The sequence below is a fragment of the Choloepus didactylus genome, chromosome 9 (genome assembly GCF_015220235.1).
Source record: "Choloepus didactylus isolate mChoDid1 chromosome 9, mChoDid1.pri, whole genome shotgun sequence".
Lineage (NCBI taxonomy): Eukaryota > Metazoa > Chordata > Mammalia > Pilosa > Megalonychidae > Choloepus > Choloepus didactylus.
Window position 1 is genome coordinate 43,994,580 of NC_051315.1, and position 17,478 is coordinate 44,012,057.

The window sequence follows — 17,478 nt, forward strand, 5'->3', positions numbered from 1 at the left end:
GACAGAGTAGTCACACTGGGCTTGATTGCATAGAAGGTTCCAAGTGTGTTTTAAATGTCCTTTAAGATTGAGATTAGGACTTGTACTTACAAGATGCATATTAATCTAAAACTCAACATTTTTCAGTGTGGGATCACAGTAGGAGAACATTATGGGCAATAGAGGCTCATTCTAATCCCAGTAGGTAATTACACTTTGAAATAATATTCTTTAATTAAATCTTGTTTGCAGTTGATTGATTTAAACACTAAATCTGAGAACCTAAATTTGAGTTTTTATCCATTTTTGATGCTTATTGCACACAACTTGGGCTTTAATTGATGTTTCTGGAGTTTTTAAAGCCCTTGTCCACCGTATCCTGGTTGAATTTACTGTAATTATCAACATTATTATTTAATACTCTTGATGACTTCCTCTGGAAGCTCAGTAAGTTTGAGCACTTTTACAATTTTAACATATACTTGAAATGTATTTAATATGTCACTATGCCAATATTGACATGGAGGGTTCTTCTATCATACTTTTGGTAGGCACGTATTCTAATCCCTTCTCTGAAACACTGACAGTGGTTTCTTTTTGCTAAAATATTTATTGTTTGCTAGATTACAGCATAAAAATCTGGTCCTAGCTCTCATAATGGGCAAGGTACAAAGACAAAAAGTTAATAAATTCAAAAGTTATTTGCATCTTTTCAAATTTGAATGCTGCATAAATGGAAAAAGATACTCCTCCAATGAATTCACAAAGGGAGGCTGTCTACAAATACATATCACCTTTTTTGTTTATATCTTCTTTCCCACCATTTGGCAAAGTTTACCAATCAAAAGATACAATTAAAAGACTTATTGTGGCCATTTTAAGATAAATTCCTTCTATATTCAATAATCCATATGACAACAAATCTGTGTAATAACTGCTATAAGCAGTATGTTTTGCTGTCACCACTGTGAAGGAAGACTATTCTGGCAGCTAACATTAATATCTAATTTTAGTCTTTTAGATTTTGAGACTCTTAGAATTCCTCACTCTTCTGACGTAAGTGCTCTTTCTGAAGGAAAGTTTTGAAAAATTTCATGTCTTATGACCCACAGCAAGGAACTCTGAAATATGTCCTAATTTGACACATGATATTCTCTGTCAGGGATAATCAAAGATCTTCATAATTTGATGCAAATTTACAAATTATAGTGAAACCAATTTAATAGGTATCCATATAATCAGTAGTTGTACAGTGTGCCAGTTTGAATGTATTATGTCTCTCAAGAAAAACTATATTCTTTGATGCAATCTTGTGGGGCAGACATTTTAGTGCTGATTAGATTGGAATTCCTTGAGTGTTTTCATAGAGATGTGCCCCACCCAAGTTTAGGTGATAATTCAGATGAGATATTTCCATGGAGGCATGGCCCCACCCATTCAGGGCGGGCCTTGATCAGTGGAGCCGTATAAATGGGTGGACAAACAGAAAGAACTCAGTGCAGCTGCAGCTGAGAGTGACACCTTGAAGAGGAGCTACAGCCAAGAGAGACACTTTGAAAAATGCACTGGAACTGAGAGAGGAGCTTCAGCTAACAGAGACATTTTGGAGATGGCCTTTGAAAGCTGACTTTTGCTCTGGAGAAGCTAAGACAGGACAAACGGCCTAAGAGCAACTGAAGTGACATTTTGGAGAGAGGCTGAAGCCTAGAGAGGAACATCCTGGGAGAAAGCCATTTTGAAACCAGAACTCTGGAGCAGATGCCAGTCACATGCCTTCCCAGCTAACAGAGGTTTTCTGGACACCATTGGCCATCCTCCAGTGAAGGTACCCGATTGCTGACGCCTTACCTTGGACACTTTATGGCCTTAAGACTGTAACTGTGTAACCAAGTAAATCCCCTTTTATAAAAGCCAATCCATTTCTGGTGTTTTGCATTCTGGCAGCATTAGCAAACTAGAACATACAGTTTACAGATTTATATCCAGAAACACAAAATTAAGTCTGGTGGCTTAAGCATTGTGATTTAAAGATGCTGTTTACCAGTGTTTATATTTAAATTCACACAAACAAGGATTGACTAGGTTTCAGCATCAGCAGTGCCATATAGCAGCATCTTGCACATGTAGTCCAGTAAATTACATTCATGATGCCATATTTAATAACTGAAAATTCACATTTTACAATTGCATTTGTCACTGCTGAAAAACAAGCTAGTATGTGGAATGTTTTATTACAATGAGTACATTCTTGTGAGAAATGATTAAGTCACTACAAGAGAACAGTAAGGCCAAAAGACCTCATTCACCGTAACGCAAATATTAATCACACATAAATAATACAGGTGTCTTACGGTAAGGCATATTCCCCTAAAATATAGATTACACATCCTAGGGGCAAATAGTAGCACAACAGACTTGAAATAAATCCCTCAAGCCATGGTGGCCAAAAGGAAATCATTTATGCTTTGACAGTTTAATATACTTTTTGGTTATGCATAACAGATGAAAATATTTACACCAATACAAGAGAGTGAAAGAAAAATTAAAGCTGACTAACTGACCTGTTCAAAGTATGATTTTTAATTTCAAGGAATTTTTTTATAACTACCCCAAACAATAAATATGCTTCCCACAATTCAACTGCAACCATTCATTTTTAATTATTTCACAGCAGCTAAAAAAAAAAAAAAAAAAATCTCATTTCTTAACTCAAAGAGAATTTTTCCTGGCACGCACATATTCCCCATCTGGAGAAAAAGAGGGCAGATTGCCAACCCAGAGCACTGCAGAGTGAGAGGAACGTCACCAAGAGGGCTGCACAAGAGGTGGCACTGGAATGTCTCTGGGAAAAGGACCTGGGATGCTGAAATTTGTGTGTGTGTGGGGGGGAGACCTATTTTTCACCACTTTCACTTTCAAAATGTTTGAATTTTTTAACATGTGTATATGTTACTTTTTCCAAAAAAAAAAAAATCTTAAAAATGTATAAGTCAACATAATAAGAGTTGGTAAGTCTTAGAAATGAATCCCTTTCCTACTTTTTTATAAGCATTTTTCAGGCATTTGCTCACTTCCAGCACTGGGTTAGGCACTATAGGGGTGTGGGGAGGATTAGCAATAAACTAGATCCTTGACATTTTAAGGGCTTAAAATTCATTGAGAAATTCACATAACTTTAGCATGAGGGAAGACAATATATAATCAATCATGAAATTATACTGTTCATATTAAAATAAACTCAATAGATTTAGGAAATTCAAGAAGGTGGGAACTAGCAAGAAGCTAGGAATGAGGAGTAGTTGGCCTTTAACAGAAACACAGACCCTCCTAATAATCCACAGAGTGCCCAAAGTGAATTATAGAATTCTGAGATTGGCAAATGTGTGAAGAAATGATTTGTAACATCTGCTTAAAGAAGTTGTCTGTGTCAAGGTTTTAGATAGGACACATTTATATGTCACACTGGTATCAAAAAAAGCTGATAAGCCCATAATCCCAAAACAAGATAGGCTGATTTGCTACACAGCTATCACTATTCAAATGAATGATCTCTTAGGAAACTTACACTTTAAGACTCCAAAAGGCCTTGTAAGAAAAGGTCAAGCAAAAACAGATTCTATTTTTTCTTACATATTTGCTTCTAGCTCTTGTTTCTGCCATTCCTTATTAACTGGTTAGGAATCCTTTTCTTCATATAAAGTAACTGCCTTTCGTAAATATCTACATCAGAAGAACTTCATCATTCCACCATCAAAGTGACCAAACCATTAACATCCCCAACTCTACTGTCCCTCCTGTTACTATGAATGAAGTACTCTAGCTTCTGTCAATGACAAACAGCTCCACTAATACTACCCTGGACCCTTCCTTCTTCCCACCCTCTGCTTTGATGAGAACCTTACTCCTCAATTATCCCCTCTGCCCCCTACATCATCAGTTTCTCCATCTTTACAATATTGTTTCTATCAGTGTACAAAGATGTTTTTTAATCATGTGTCTATTTCTTAAATTCAGTTTTATTGAGATATACTCACATACCCTACAATCACCCACAGTGAACAATCAATTGTTCACAGTATCATATAGTTGTGCATTCATCACCAAATCAATTTTTGACCATTTTCATTACTCTCAAAAAAATAAAAATAAGAATAAGGATACAAGTAAATAAGAACACCAAAACATCCCATCTCCCCATCCCTCTTATTATTCATATAATTTTTGTTCCCATTTGTGCCAGTTTGAATGCATTGTGCCCCCCAAATGCCATTATCTTTGATGTAGTCTTGTGTGGGCAGGAAACATATTGGTGTTGACTGGGTTGGAGAGTTTTGATTAAGCGTTTCCATGGAGATGTGCCCCACCCAACTGTGGGTGGTAACTCTGATTGGATAATTTCCATGGAGGTGTGGCCCCACCCATTCAGGGTGGGCCTTGATCAGTGGAGCCATATAAATGAGCTGACTCAAAAAGAAGGGACTCACAGGGAAGTGAATCTCCCTGGCAACGTGGAATATGACTCCCAGGGAGGAATGTAGACCTGGCACCGTGGGACGGAGAACATCTTCTTGACCAAAAGGGGGATGTGAAAGGAAATGAAATAAGCTTCAGTGGCAGAGAGATTCCAAAAGGAGCCGAGAGGTCACTCTGGTGGGCACTCTTATGCACACTTTAGACAACCCTTTTTAGGTTCTAAAGAATTGGGGTAGCTGGTGGTGGATACCTGAAACTATCAAACTACAACCCAGAACCCATGAATCTCGAAGACAGTTGTATAAAAATGTAGCTTATGAGGGGTGACAATGGGATTGGGAAAGCCATAAGGACCAAACACCACTTTGTCTAGTTTATGGATGGATGTGTAGAAAAGTAGGGGAAGGAAACAAACAGACAAAGGTACCCAGTGTTCTTTTTTACTTCAATTGCTCTTTTTCACTCTAATTATTATTCTTGTTATTTTTGTGTGTGTGCTAATGGAGGTGTCAGGGATTGATTTAGGTGATGAATGTACAACTATGTAATGGTACTGTAAACAATCGAAAGTACAATTTGTTTTGTATGACTGCGTGGTATGTGAATATATCTCAATAAAATGATGATTTAAAAAAAAAAATAAAAATAAAAATAAAAAAACTAAAAATAAAAAAAAAAAATAAAAAAAAAAAAAAAAAAAAAAAAAAAAAAAGAAGGGACTCAGTGCAGCTGTGAGTGACGTTTTGAAGAGGAGCAAGCTTGCTAGAGAGGAACGTCCTGGGAGAAAGCCATTTTGAAACCAGAACTTTGGAGCAGATGCCAGCCACGTGCCTTCCCAGCTAACAGAGGTTTTCCGGATGCCATTGGTCATCCTCCAGTGAAGGTACCTGATTACTGATGTGTTACCTTGGACACTTTATGGACTTAAGACTGTAACTGTGTAGCCAAATAAACCCCCTTTTTATAAAAGCCAATCCATCTCTGGTGTTTTGCATTCCGCAGCATTAGCAAACTAGAACACCATTTTTCTACTTTCTATCCATATGCTGGATAAAGGTAGTGTGAGCCACAAGGTTTTTGCAATCACATAGTCACACTATGTTAGCTACATAGTTATACAGTCATCTTCAAGAATCAAGGCTTCAAAAGTTTTAGGTGTTTCCTTCTAGCTATTCCAATACACAAAAAACTAAAAAGGGATATCTATATAACCCATAAGAATAACCTCCAGAATAACCTCTCGACTATATCTGAAATCTCTCTCAGCCACTGAAACTTTATTTTGTTTCATTTCTCTTCCCCACGTTGGTCCAAGAAGGCTTTCTTAATCCCGCGATGCCAGGGCTAAGCTCATCCCCGCAAGTCATTTCCCACGTTGCCAGAGAGATTTATACCCCTGGGAGTCATGTCCCACATAGGGGGGAGGGCAGTGAGTTTACATGCCACGTGAACTTGGGGGTGGGGGGGACACATCTAAGCAACAAAGAGGTTCTCTGGGGGAGACTCGTAGGTACAATTATAAGTAGGCTTACCCTCTCCTTTGCAGTAACAAACTTCATAAGGGCAAAACCTAAGACTGAGGACTTGGCCTACTAAGTTGACAGTCCTCAGTGTTTGTGAGAATATCAGTAATAACCCAGGTGGGGAAGTTTAATATTTCCACATTTTCCCCAGTCACTCAGTGGGGCTTTGCAAATACATTTCTATTCTATGTCCAAATTACTTTGGGTGTCGAATTATTTATCTTCAAAAAGAAAAGAAGGCAGGAGGGAAGGGAGGAAAGAAAGAAGGAAAGAAAGAAGGAAGGAAGGAGGAAGTTGGGAGGGAGAGTCTCCTAGCCTGCTTCAAGGCTCCCTCACAACACTTCTTGAAAGGATGGTCTACATTCACCATTTCCACATCCTCACCTACCACTCTCACCTCAACCTAGTCTAATCAGACTTCCATTCTCACAGCATCACTAAGACTGCTCTTGTTAACATCACCGCTGGCCTCCGTATTTTCAAGTCTTATGATCCCTCCCTATTTTTATCGAGCTTAAAAACTCAGAAATACTTGACAGAGTTGGTTTCTCTGTCTTTCTAAAAATAGTTTCCTTTCTTGGCCTCAGTAATCTCATACATTCTTGGTTGTCCTTCTCCTCCACTGATGGTTACTTCACTGTAACATCTGCTGGATTTTCCTACGCACCTCAACTCTAAATTTTGACTGCTCCCCAAACTCTGTCTCATACCTCCTTCTCCTTTCTATCTAAATCTTCCATCTAGGTGATATCATCCATTCCCATAGCTGTAAATTCTAAGTCTCAATCTATATCACTCATATCCAACTGCTCTACTCCTTGAAAGTCTATGTGGCAGGACAAAGTTTACATAGTGAAACACAGTTTTTAGTTTTTCTTTCCAAAATTGCTTCTTCCTAAGCATTGCTCACTTCAGTGAAGATCACCACCATCCAACCAAGATCTTCAAGCCAAATATGTAGGGTCCTGTTCTTCTTGTGCTTGAATGCCTCCAATAAATTCCCACCACACTAAGAATGGAATCATGCTCTTTATCTTTGTTAGTTTATAATGTTGCACATACTCTTGACCCTTGCACATCTCTGATTTCTCCTTCACTATGTTCTAGCCACATCAGCTGTTCTCAAGATTTGAACATGACATCTTAAATTAAATGCTGGACTAACCAATTGTAGCTACTGATGTTCTCTATCTCATCATTCTTTTATAATTTTCTGCATTGTAATTATCACCACCTTATTTACCTTGTTGGTTTGTTTATTTTCTATCACACTAGAAGATTCCCCCTAAGAGAGTAGGAGCTTGTCTCTCTTGTTCTTCACTGTCTCCCCAGAGTCTAGAACAGAGCCTGATAGAGTGTTACACTGCAAAATCTTTCATAGATTTGTGATGAAAATTCAAGGATACTATTTTTGAAGACTGTTACTATTTTTAATTATTTTTCCACTAGTATTAATATTTTAATTAATGGTGCTATAAATAATTATATATAAAAATAATATATAGCATCAGTTAGGAAGACTATAGCTTCCAATTAAAGTGTTGGCATAACTGGCACTTACCTGTAGCCTTATTCTTCACGTGTGAGGTAGGAAAGAACAGCTCTCATTTACTTCCATAGCAATGAACGGACTGGTATTGCATCATAGCCACCTGGAGCTGGTCCCAAATGAAATGGAGGTGGGCCAGGTAAAACTGGATTAACACCTCATTTAGTTTCAGACCTGGACTACCACCACATATCCCCTTCTCTCCCTGTGCTTCCAGCTGAGAGGCTTGCCTAATGTTTCCAGCCCCAGGGCATCTCCTCAACCTTTTCCCAGGGAAATGTGCTCCACAGAGTACTCATGATCTTTCCTGCTATTGATGGAAAGACCAAGAAGTGAACGTAGCTCTCCCCCACAAAACAGAGGATACTTGAGAAAAGAGAATAATTATCTTTAGAGATTCACCTCCCAAACAAAATGTGTTACTTTGGTCCAGATACTCATATCAGAATGACATCTTTGGCAAGACCAAAAATGATTATTTCAGCAAATACCTCAGGCTTTTGTAAAACATTGTTTCTTTAAGAAATAGATTTTTTTTTTTTTTTTGCTTTACTTGATGTCAATTGCAGAACTGCATTATGACTTTTATAGGTCCTAAGCATATTTTCTCTGTAAAAATTATATTTTTGATGGCATTGATATAAAAAATGCATTATAATAAATTAAAACATTGTCTTGACATAAAAGTTTGTTGTCTTTTCTTCAGATTTTGAGAAGAGTAAAACAATTTTGTGGACCCCTAAGCACCATGGGTCCTGTGTGCTGTGCCTAATGGTTAAGTCTGCTCTGCTTAAATGAAAAAGAAATATTTTGAATGCAGTTTGGCACTTAAAGAGCTAAATGATTTTTCAAACAAAATACTTCATTTGCATCTCAAAGAGGTTTTATAGTATTCTATACCCAAAACGATTATTCAACACACGTTTTGAGCAAGTACTACACATAAGGCGTTAAAGAAAAGGCCTGTATTAGAGGATTTAATCTAAATATATTTTTAATCAAATAAAGCAAAATTTTCTAAATCATCCCAAATATTCTATTTAATATCTGTGAATATATGGATTCACAAGCACATTATCACTGTTTTCTTTAAACTAGAAAAGATCTATACCAGGAAAAAGTTATATTTCAGTCTGATAAAACTTTGTAAGGAATTGTTAGAGCAATGATTTTATTATAATTATTCAATATTTCTTCTCTTTTCCCTTCTCTTCCTGAAAATATTCAGAAAGGTTTTTATATATTATTTCCTACTTCCTTTCTCCAACTTCACCACAGGTAGGATGACTAAACATCCCAGGTTGCCCTGAACGTATAGGATGTTGCCCCAGAACCCGTTTTTACTTCTAAAAGTGTCCCAGGTTGGATAACGAATTATAGTCACCCTATTGATAGTCATTCTGGAATTGACTATCCATTCAATTCTATTTATACTCCTATCAATTAATTCAACTACTTTAAAGCAGATAAAGATAAGGAAGACCTGTACCAGGTTAAATCCCTTGAAGCATAGGCCTGCCTCTGCAAATTTCAAGTTCAAAAATTACCATTAGCTTTCCATTGTCTGTATAACAAAGTTCAATTTCATTACTTGGATATGACTCCCCCTAATCTGATCTCAACCCAACTTTGCCAATGAATATTCTATGATCTCTTCTGACTAATCTATTCACTGTTCCCCACTTGACTTTTCGTCATATGCTAACTCTTGCCCTTCCTAGGTTGCTTTAGATGAATTATGTTGCCATCCCAGGTCAGTCAAATCTTCAGGCCTTGCTTATCATGCCAGCATCCCAGGCAGATCTTTGGCTCCCTCTCTACCTACCATGAAGGGATAGCAGCTGATAATATTTTTCTCTAAACATGGTAACCTGCCTTTATAAGCATACTGCATAACATAGCTGTCCATCTAAGTAGTTATTTCAGAAATTTACTTTCATACAAAGTATGTCTTCTTCCACCTCCTGAAATATTTCTGGAGTTTCATCAACTAATGTTTAACTAAAATGCAAATTCCCCTAGGAGAGGCAATTTTAAATGTCAATATTTTATATCCTCATGTAAGTTATTATTTTTAAAACAGATTTTAACAAGGAGAATTAGAGGGTGGTGCAGTGGGGATAGAGGCTCTGGGGAAAGACAAGGCAAAATAGTACCTTACCAAGAAAACAGTATTCTGATTCCCAGGCCAGCTAGCTCTACAGATAATCAAATAAATCTTTTCCAGCAAGAATCAGTTTTATCCCAAACAAAATAATGTCTTTTTTTTCTTTAAGAGGCTTTATTGTATATCGTTCCAGAGTCTTTGAGACTTGGACACCAATACTGCTTGTGCCATTTTCTTGCTGTGAGATCTCTTGCGACTTAGGAAGCTTCTTAGCATTAATCACTTCATCTGTAAAGGGGAGACGATAATTCTTACCGAATTTTCATTGTAAAGATTTTGGAAAATAAGCATCACCATAGTGATGCTAACCCTTTCCTTTCCTTTTCAAATAAAATGAGCAGTGCTAATGTATCAATATTACAAAACAAAGAAAGCATTCCAAGTGAGAACAATTGCAAGGTAACTGGCAGGAAACAGGATCTGACTGAAAGCAATATAAGAAAAAGTCAGGTACTCCAGTCCCCACCTGTACAGCCAGGCACTGCATTTCCCCTGTCCCTGCAGCTGTGGGAATTTTACTCCCTGAGGGAAAAACAGAAACACAACCCCCAAATACACAAAAACAAAACAGAGAAATTTTTGTGTCAGAAACACCAGACACAGAAGATGATGGGGGAAATGCATCACACTACAAACATGGGGCTAACTAAAAGCTTACATATTCAACAGTGAGATCTCTGATCCTGTTACCCAACCCTCAGCATCTGCAGCTAGGTTTATAACGCTCCTTATGCCCCACAAACCAGCCAGCTGGCTAGCAGACTTGACCCCAGAGTAAAGGCAATCAGTGAACCGTCCTTCCTGTGCACACTGGGCTTCCAATCAGCACGGCTAATAATTGCCAGGCATTTGAGAGAAGATCCAAAAGAAGGACCTTGCAGGAAAGGGCCTATCAAAAACAAATAAGAAAAAGAGAGAGAGAGAGAGAGAGAGAGAGAGAGAGAAACTAATAGAAACAGAGATAATAATGAATGCAAATGAAAATGGTAGGAAAACATATCAATTTCTTCAGATAAATAATAGATGACACTACATTCATGAATACAGTGATAGAATGCTATGAAAGACAATCAGGTAATAAGAAATGGGTGACGGAAATTATAAAATATAATAAATTTTAAAATTCTACATAAGATTTGGAAGATATATTCAAGGAAATTTCTTAGAAAATAGAAAAAACATGGAAAATTAAATGGGAAAAGATAAAATTAGAGGGTCAATTCAGGCACTCTTTCTGTCTGATTAATAGAAAGCAGGCAATGATAGGAGAAAAATTATTTTAAAAATTATTTTAAAAATAAATAAAACATACTGGGAACTAAAAAACTTATCTCCAGACACACGCTCACTATGAAGAATGAAAAAGACTCAAACCAAAGCATATAATTATGAAATCATAAAACATCACATATTAAAATTTGATTCCAATTGCTTCCAGAAAGAAAAACAAACCCTAACTGCCCCCTCTTTCAAAGAGATTATATACAAGGAACCAAGAATCAAAGGGGCATCGGCCTTCTCAGAAGAAACACTGGACATTAGAAAACAATGGGACAAAGGAGGCAGGGTACAGACATTTTCAGATATATAGAGAGCCTGAAATAACTTATCTCCTAAAAACCTTTTCTCAGAAAGCTTATTAAAGGATTTACTCCCCAAACTAAGTAGTAAACCAAGCGAGAAATTAAGGGAATTCCAGAAGACAATACATGAGTAGGCCCAGCTTGTAAACAACCAAACCAGATTTGAGACAAGGATGGAACATCCTGAGAGAGAGGGCACCGGGAAATAAAACTGGCAGATTCAAAAGATTTGAAGTTATAGAAAATTATACTAAGAGTTTGAAGGAAGAGTTGGGTACAACAAAAATTAAGCAAATAAAAAATAACAGATTATTATCTAGAGGAAAACCATAAAAACCTGTGCAAGGAAAGAACCACCACAGCTGTGTTGGCCTGAGCCTCTGTGCCTTAGAAGCAGAGATTCCACTCTGAGAAGGAAGATGGCAAGAACTTCAGGCTACTGCCCAGAGGGAAGTTCTAAGGTACAAGTCAGCCTTCTTCCAGCTGCGCCATCTTCTGTTCATTCAGGCTTTCTCCAGCCTTTGACTTCCGAGGATGACTAGCGCTTGTTTAGGAGCATAAGCAATCTAGTAAGACACATCTTCATTTTCAGCGGTTTGGCTTTCCCCTCCACTGGCATGCCATTTACTCTTCATTACAGCTGATTAAATTTGGCTGACTGTGTGCCTTTTAGTGGTGGGAAAGCAAGTCCATGTTGTTTTCCTTTTCATAATTTCCCTTTATCCATGATCTATTCTTCAATTAATATGGAAAGGAGAGAGTAGAAAGGAGAATTCTGTGATCATTTGGGTCCTCATCATTGGAGAACCTTAAGGGCAACCACAGAATGAACTGCTTCAAGAATGGATGCCTGGGTTTGTGAGAGCTGGGGAAGTAGGGATGATTTCCAGGTAGTTTTTCTTACTTAGTATGTCTTTTCTTTTGCATTTTACATTTGGCCTCATGGAAAGAGTACCAAGTAATTAATGAAGTTCTGACTTCCTCTAATGCTAGGTCATAATATAAATACTTTGGGGGACAAGCAGCACAGAATTTCCAGGTTCAGCTGGATAAGATGGAACTTGAAATGAAAAGCAGGAATGCATAATGCGAAGGATATTATGGGGAAAAAAAATCTTATTCTTAACTTTCTTTTAGGAGTATAAGAGAGAAACACATGATATATATTTCTACTGTAGGAGACAATATAAAAATTATCAATGATTTCCATAAAACATCAGTCATCTCCATATCCAAAGATAAAATCTTGCTTTAGATTAACCTGAGTGTTGCTGAGTGTTGTCATGAGCTGGAAGAATGAGTCCTGGTCTCTTTCAGTCTGGGCCCATCACTTGCCTTTATTATGAAACTCCTCCCCCACTGAACTGTTCTCCAGTCTGACTAGGCAGTCAACTTAACCAGTTCCTTGAGACATAGTCTCAAAACACTGAATGTTTAGCTTAGTGAACTTACTAAATTGCGCTGCCTGTCTCACTGGATGTTTCTGGAAAGAATATTATCATAGGCTGCAGGTAGATTTTACAGCCATTAAATCTGCAGTGAATGTAATAAGGATGCATACTAGAAGTGGACATGGGCTCCCTGGTACTGCAGCATAAAGCTATGCCATGGGTATGTGTGCCGTTTGAGTCCATGGTGACCCCATGGTGGGTGACTTGCTGAATGGGCTCTACCATCTGCACATCAAGATAGTTACTTGACACATCTTGCCCTCAAATTCCTGTGAAGTTGACTGTGGCCCAGCAGGTGCCATGGAGTGGCTTATACTCCTCAAATTCATAGCGTGTACAATGTTCAAGGAGTTAATTAAAAAATACTCTCCAGATTTACACATTTTCTCAGAGTAGATCAAAAGAGGGTTTGGAAATACAAGGCTAAAGTAAATAAGACCAACTGCTGATTTTTCAATTAGGTTATGTTTCAGGGATACAAAATTACATATTCCTTTCCTATGAACGTCCCCTGCACTTTTTAAACACAGAGCAACCCATTAAGCTATTAATCACCTCTTCCAATTAATTGCTAGAAAATGACCCAGGTTTTAGTAGTAGTGTTGCAATTCAAAAGCTCTTTGATATTTGGCAAGGGAAAGTTACAGACAGTAGTAATTTGAGACAGTGAGGCTATTAGCTGCTGTTTAGAATCTCAATTACTCTAAAGATAGATAATTACAAATAAAACAAACTTGTTCTCTTACATTAGTGCTTTTTTTTTGCTTTATAAAATTTATGAGTGATTATTTTCAGCCACTAAATATAATTTCCAAGTGAAAAATTGACCTTAACAGTATGAAGTATAGTTACAAGTAAAATCTGTGTTTTCATCGAAGAGAATAAATGCATTTCCTGAACTCTGGCTGTTAAAGATAATTGATTTATTGGCTCGCTATATAGTGTACTATTGTCTTTATGCTCTTGGGATGGGGAAGCTCTTCAGAAAAGAGCTAAATTCTGCCACTTCAACATGACAGTTAAAGAATCTCCCCACCCCCATTTTCTTCAAGTGTAAGGTTTGTTGGAGCTTAAAAATAGGAAAGAAAAAGAAAAATCTCTTTCCAGGATTGGTTGGAATTAACTGAATGTGGCTGCATCTCTTGGCTTATGGAATGTGTACTTTTACTGCTTTAATGTTCCTGAGAAGTTAATAGTGTGGGGGTTCTTTTCTTTTTAATCATATTCCTTTCATAGTAAAATATTTATTCAAGCAAATGTAAAGTACTTGTCAAAATATGAGAATATGAAATTCCCATTTTTAGGTTTTAAACACAGCAGTGATACAAAATATAAAGTGATGCATTTTCCCCCAGGGCTAGTTTTGAAATTCATGAAATTACCAAATATGTTTTTGTTTTATTTCCCTTCTACCTTTCGGTTGCTACACAAATTAGTAAATATAATGAGAGGAGTTTCTCAGCTGCAGTTTGATCTCAGTGCTGCACAATCATCTCCATAAAAAGCTATGAAGGAAAACAAATAAAGTGAAAAAAACAAATACTGAAATGGTCCTATCTAGATTTTCCATTAACATGAGGCTTAGTCAACAGATTCGATGATGCCTTCAAGGAGAAACTCAGTTCAGAAAGTAAAACAAGGATCAACATTTTATAGTGTGTGCATATATCAGACTGATATCAAAAAATCAGGAATGCAGGTGTTCAAGTTACCCTATGCAAGCTGCAATTCTCTTGATCTTCAATGAAAAAATCCGATCTTCCCTTGCTCCAAACCTCCCCTTTATATAGCTGTTGACTTGGATTGGTTGGAAAAGTAGTATGGTGTTTCTTAATTTTTTCTTAAAAGTTTCCTTACCCCAAGAATATAAACATAATAATATTCTGTATAAAGATATAAAGCATAAAGTACATTTTTCCCTCAAAGTAAAAGTTTGCCAATGTCACCAATATGTTTGGTCCAACTGCTAACTCCAAGTGCCAACTGCAGTCAAAAACAGAATGAGATAGAGGAGCTTGGACATTTTCAAAGGTAATTAATAAAACAAATTCCTCTTGCATGTCAAAAAGTTCTGAAGTGATATGTGGAAAAGAGGTCTGGCTCAGTTAATTGGTGTGAGAAAATAAGATTTCTCCTCTTTTAGACACTCATATCTTTTGGGTTATTTCTCTACTCTCTTACACCAGAATTTTTTACTCCACCAATTTTCCCAGATAAACTTTTTTCCTCAAATGTAATTGTTGCCTTTTTCATGGTGGTACACCTTAAAAGTTAAAGAGCAGAGTGCTTCCATGTTTAAAGGGAGGAGATATTACTAAGTGATTTACAAATTAAAAGTCTTTCTGAATACAGAAAGCTATGCAGCCTTCATTTAAAATCAACAATATTGGAACAGGGGAATTATAAATTAAGTTATACTCAAGAAAAATTAGTTAGTCTGGGTGTTGGGACAAGGAAAAGACAAAGGTTCATTCTTAAATATTTTCTGAATGATCAATGGAAAAAGTAAGAACAAGTATGCTCCCTAGATTCAAAGAATTTATAATGCAATAGTTAATACAAGATAGAGTAAGAGGCAACCTATACTAGCATATACATATCCATGCAATAATTTCTAAAGAGAATGACAAGAGTTGCAGTCAGATTTTTGCAAAGAGTGCCTAATAAGGGAAAGCTTACAATCAAATACAGTATTCTGTGTTCATACTGACAGGTATTCCCATCTCTTAACAGCCACCATAACTCTGGCTCTAAAAGTTGGAAATTGAGTGAAATACCTATAAGTGGTCAGTAATACCCAAATCTGACTTTCCAGTATTTCCGTATTTGCTGACCCTACTGTCTTACTGGATCCTATTCATCTTTTCACCCATGATAAATTGTGCAGTGCCCAAGGCATTACTGTAGCTTAGTAAACTTTCACTGACTGAGTGAATGGATGGATGAATAGGTAAATTTCTGAATTTTTTTGTGATGAGCTGAAGGACTGAGCACCCAAACTGGGACAGATTACAGATATCCCTGAACCCATAACTCGGTATCCATAAGGAAACCTTCAGCATCATCCACCCAAGAGAATGAAAACCTGTGGTGGCTCTGCCACTCTCTGACTGCGCTTACATATCTACCTGTGAATATATAGCAAAAAAACCATTAAAGTTTGTTGAGAAAAATCAGCTTCTATCCTGGGATTAGAATTCATCTCTGGATTTCCCTGAGCTCATATCATTTATGGTCATTATCTGACTTTGGTTATTTGCACATTACATCTGCCAGATCCTTCCTGCCTAGCAATAGACTCAAGCTCTGTCATGAAACTCTGTATCTCAGTGTCTGTGAGATCATTTCTTTCTGACTCAACCCCTACTTCTGATCTTTCCCAGTCAGCTACACAATCTCCCCCACAAACCTTGCAGGTGGATATTAATTTAATCAATGGAACAAGGAGAGTTGATCATAATTTATCAGTTCCTTGAGGTCTGTATGAATGACTGTGACCATTCTGAAAACCATGGCACTCCTCTCTGCTTAAATAAGCATTAACAGTCTTGCAGACACAAATGCAAAACTCAGAATTCTATCCTGGCTGCCTTCATTGCTTCACTGAAAATAAGAGAAATAAAAACAACACTTTTTCTGAATTAGAGTAAAGCCTGTAAACTATTGGCCTCCACTGACAATGAGTGAGAGGGAGGACCAAGGTTATACTGTATCTCTATAGCAACCCAAACTAAAGCAATTCCACTTTAAACATTACTTTTTCTTTTTCAGTAACTGCTAGATGGGACCAACAAATTTGGGCATATGCAAGTTCAAGGTGATGGTAGATTCTGTGCTGCACACAGAAGCCTGAGAATGAAGGGGGGGAAAATGGTACAGAAAAGCAGAATGCTTCAAGTCTCCCAAAATAATATTTAAGTTCTTGCCTCATCATGCATGGCCAAGACTTGTGTCTGCCTAAAAATACATACCATATACGAGTTAATCATATGTAGTCAAAGCCTCCCTCAGGACCAAAAATTATTACTCAGGATACACATAGGTAATATGTACAATTTTCAAGGCAATATTGATTAAGGAAAAAAGCACCCATTATACTGCTTTTAGTAGTGTTGACTCTTGACCATCCATTCTGGTTAGAGATTTTAAACACATCGTAATACTGTCATGTGGATATAGAGGCTGTTTCCCACTTCCTTCCTCTGCCCCTCCCCCCATTAATTATATAATAAGGCCTATGGTCATCTGTACTTAAGAGAATGAATTTCTTGACCATGTGAACCTGAGTAGGATGTCCTAGGAACCTGAGAAGCTTTAGGATGCTGTTACAAAGAACTGATCATTCTCCAATCATTTAACTGGATTTCATCTTTGTTTTGTTAGTGAGACTGGAACAGGTGTTAAAATCCACATATGGTAAAGAGGAAGAGGAAGGTGCAAAGTGCCCTTACCTTTCATAGGGAAAGACCACACAGATCAACCCCGACTGTAAATCAAATCCATATGCCCAATCCATTGCCCTGTCCACTCTTCTACTCAGGCCATTTTAAAACTCAACCCCATAACAGGTTTATAAGAATTACAAAATTAGAAAAGTTAGAAATGTCAGAAAAAGAAGATATCTAAAGGTTTCACTTAATTTTACCTATTTCCTTCGAATGTTGAAGGTGGATAAAAGGGGGTTTTGAAAAATCCTGTTTCATTTACCCGTTCCTTCAGTGCAAGGGAGAAACGGCAATCTCCTGCATAAATG